The sequence below is a fragment of the Triticum urartu genome, chromosome 7 (genome assembly GCF_003073215.2).
Source record: "Triticum urartu cultivar G1812 chromosome 7, Tu2.1, whole genome shotgun sequence".
NCBI classification, from domain to species: Eukaryota; Viridiplantae; Streptophyta; class Magnoliopsida; order Poales; family Poaceae; genus Triticum; species Triticum urartu.
In genome coordinates, this window is record NC_053028.1 from 223116438 (window position 1) to 223121171 (window position 4734).

Below are 4734 nucleotides of genomic sequence, written 5' to 3' on the forward strand. Positions count from 1 at the left end.
TTATTCAACATTGCATACTAAATGCCTCTGCATATTTAATAGTCCTATCCTCAAATAGTATCATTAAAGAAGCAAACATGTGCAGACAATGCAAACATAACAGCAATCTGCCTAAACAGGATAGTCTGTAAAGAATACAGCAACATCCACACTTCCCTAGCTCCAAAAATTATGAAATAAAATTCCCACTGTAGTAAATTTATCAGAGCTTAATATTCAAAATGTTTCAACATTTTATCACATTGTGAATTTTCTAGGGAATTATTGCAACAGCGGTAAACTTTCTGTTTTCAAACAGCAACATGTGGACTTCTAAAATAGGCATAGAAAAGGCTATCAATGCCACTTTTATTGAAATAAAAGATGCAAAACATTGTTCTAAATAACAGCAAGCAAATCCTAACAAAATAAATTGATGCTCCAAGCAAAACACATATCATGTGGTGAATAAAAATATAGCTCCAAGTAAAGTTACCGATGAACGAAGACGAAAGAGGGGATGCCTTCCCGGGCATCCCCAAGCTTAGGCTCTTGGCTATCCTTGAATATTACCTTGGGGTGACTTGGGAATACCCAAGCTTAGTCTCTTGCCACTCCTTATTCTATAGTCCATCGAATCCTTACCCAAAACTTGAAAACTTCACAACACAAAACTTAACAGAAAACTCGTAAGCTCCGTTAGTATAAGAAAATAAATCACCACTTCAAGGTACTGTAATGAACTCATTATTTATTTATATTGGTGTTACACCTACTGTATTCCAAATTCTCTATGGTTTATAAACTATTTTACTAGCCATAGATTCATCAAAATAAGTAAACAATACATGAAAAACAGAATCTGTCAAAAACAGAACAGTCTGTAGTAATCTGGATCAAACGTATACTTCTGGAACTCATAAAATTATCAAATAAATTTCTGGACCTGAGGAATTTATCTATTAATCATCTTCAAAAATAATTAACTAAATATCACTCTCCAAATAAAAATGGCAGCAATTCTCGTGAGCGCTAAAGTTTTTGTTTTTTACAGCAAGATCAACTAGACTTTCCCCAAGTCTTCCCAACGGTTCTACTTGGCACAAACACTAATTAAAACATAAAAAAACACAATCATAACAGAGGCTAGATAATTTATTTATTACTAAACAGGAGCAAAAAAGCAAGGAACAAAAATAAAATTGGGTTGCCTCCCAACAAGCGCTATCGTTTAACGCCCCTAGCTAGGCATGATGATTTCAATGATGCTCACATAAAAGATAACAATTGTAACATAAAGAGAGCATCATGAAGAATATTACTAGAACATTTAAGCCTAACCCACTTCCTATGCATAGGGATTTTGTGAGCAAACAACTTATGGGAACAATAATCAACTAGCATATGAGGGCAAAACAACCATAACTTCAAAACTTTAAGCACATAGAGAGGAAACTTGGCATTATTGCAATTCCTACAAGCATATATTCCTCCCTCATAATAATTTTCAGTAGCATCATGAATGAATTTAACAATATAACCATTACCTAAAGCATTATTTTCATGATCTACAAGCATAGAAAATTTATTACTCTCCACATAAGCAAAATTCTTCTTATTCAGAATAGTGGGAGTATCATAGGAAACTTGAATACTATAAATTGTTTCCACATTAAAAGAGTAATGTTCAGAGAAGGGGTAATCATAACCATGACAAGTTTTATAAATATAATCACTACTTTTTATAGCATAAGTATCATCACAATAATCATCATAAGTAGGAGGCATGCAATCATCATTATAAACTTGCATATCAAAACTTGGGAGACTAAAAATATCATCTTCATTAATCATAGCTTCCCCAAGATTGGGACAAACATTAATTGCAGCAAATATATTCTAAAATATGTCATCCTCATCAAACATAGCTTCCCCAAGCTTGGGCCTTTTCGTATCATAAGCATAATCACTCTCATCATTAATAGTATAGATAACACCGATAGTATAGCAATTATTATATTCTTCCAAGCAAGTACCAAAAAGATTTTCAAGATCATAAGAAGTATCATTATCTTCCCAATCATAATCATCACAACAAGCAATAGGCATAATGAGATCATCATCAAGTGTATCATCTTCATTTTCATGAGGCACAACAATAATAGGAGCAACATTATTTGGGAGAGATACCTTTTTACCTCTCTTACTTTTTCTTTTCTTCTTCTTCACCACATCATGTGTGGGTTCAATCCTCTTTTTGGAGCTCCTTATTATGAGATTGGTTGAATAGGGGGCTCCTCTTCGTTACCTGATTCATCATAAGAAATAATAGGGGAATATTGGGAAGTCTCTTCCCTTTCATTAGCATTCTCTTCATCTTCTATTTGTTTTCTTTTCTTTATGTAATTGGCAATATAAGGATTTTCAATGCAATTCACCTCACAATACATATAAATATTCTCTAGATCAAAATCAAGAACTCTATCAAGATTAAACTTTGGAATACCCTCAGTTATACGTTTCATTTCTTCATAACCCAAAAGAAGGCTAAGCTCTTTATGATGCTCAAGGGTAATCAAATTATCACAATGTTTGGACACGACTTGATCATGAAACAAATAGCATTGGAGCTTTAAATGACCATGTTCATTGCAAAGTTCACAAGGGGCACGAAAAATATTGAATCTTTCAGCACATTCATCTAGCTCTTCTTGCAACAATTTAGTTTCTAAGTATTTATGCCTCTTGCAATATCTATCTTCCCTATTTGGTGTGTACTTGCAAACCCAGTCTACTCCACAAAAATTGACATGTTTATAGGAGGCATTTTCATCATAACTAGTGCAATCATCATTAGCATCATGGATATTCAAAGAATTCGTACTAACAACATTGCAATCATGCTCATCATTCAAATATTTAGTGCCAAACATTTTAGAGATCTCTTCTTCTAGCACTTGAGCACAATTATCCTTTCCATCATACTCACGAAAGATATTAAAAAGGTGAAGCGTATGAGACAGACTCAACTCCATTTTTTTGTAGTTTTCTTTTATAAACTAAACTAGTGATAAAACAAGAAACTAAAATACACGATTGCAAGATCTAAAGATATACCTTCAAGCGCGAACCTCCCCGGCAACGGAGCCAGAAAAGAGCTTGATGTCTACTACACAACCTTCTTCTTGTAGACGTTGTTGGGCCTCCAAGTGCAGAGGTTTGTAGGACAGTAGCAAATTTCCCTCAAGTGGATGACCTAAGGTTTATCAATCCGTAGGAGGCGTAGGATGAAGATGGTCTCTCTCAAGCAACCCTGCAACCAAATAACAAAGAGTCTCTTGTGTCCCCAACACACCCAATACAATGGTAAATTGTATAGGTGCACTAGTTCGGCGAAGAGATGGTGATACAAGTGGTATGTGGATGGTAGAATAGTTTTTGTAATCTGAAAATATAAAACAGCAAGGTAACTAATGATAGAAGTGAGCGTAAACGGTATTGCAATGCGTGGAAACAAGGCCTAGGGTTCATACTTTCGGTAGTGTAAGTTCCCTCAACAATACTAACATAATTGGATCATAAAACTATCCCTCAACATGCAACAAAGAGTCACTCCAAAGTCACTAATAGCGGAGAACGAACGAAGAGATTATGGTAGGGTACAAAACCACCTCAAAGTTATTCTTTCCAATCAATCCGTTGGTCTATTCCTATAAGTGTCACAAACAGCCCTAGAGTTCATACTAGAATAACACCTTAAGACACAAATCAACCAAAACCCTAATGTCACCTAGATACTCCAATGTCACCTCAAGTATCCGTGGGTATGATTATACGATATGCGTCACGCAATCTCAGATTCATCTATTCAACCAACACAAAGGACCTCAAAGAGTGCCCCAAAGTTCTACCGGAGAATCACGATGAAAACATGTGCCAACCCCTATGCATAGGTTCATGGGCGGAACCCGCAAGTTGGTCACCAAAACATACATCAAGTGAATCACGTGATATCCCATTGTCACCACAGATATCCACGGCAAGACATACATCAAGTGTTCTCAAATCTTTAAAGACTCAATCCGATAAGATAACTTCAAGGGGAAAACTCAATTCATTACAAGAGAGTAGAGGGGGGAGAAAACATCATAGGATCCAAATATAATAGCAAAGCTCGCGATACATCAAGATCGTACCACCTCAAGAACACGAGAGAGAGAGAGAGAGAGATCAAACACATAGCTACTGGTACATACCCTTAGCCCCGAGGGAGAACTACTCCCTCCTCGTCATTGAGAGCACCGGGATGATGAAGATGGCCACCGGAGAAGGATTCCCCCTCCGGCAGGGTGCCGGAACGGGTCTAGATTGGTTTTTGGTGGCTACGGAGGCTTCTGGCGGTGGAACTCCCGATCTATTCTCCGTTATGGAAGTTTTAGGTTACGTAGGTATATATGGATGCAGGAGGTACGTCGGTGGACCGAAGGGGGGGGGCCACGAGGCAGGGGGGCGCGCCCCCTACCCTCGTGAGCTCCTCCTTCATCTTCTGACGTAGGGTCCAAGTCTATCCGGTAGGTTTCCTTCCAAAAATAACTTCTCTAGTTGATTTCGTTCCGTTTCGACTCCGTTTGATATTCCTTTTCTTCGAAACACTGAAATAGGCATAAAACATCAAATCTGGGTTGGGCCTCCGGTTAATAGGTTAGTCCCAAAAATGATATAAAAGTGTATAATAAAGCCCATAAACATCCAAAA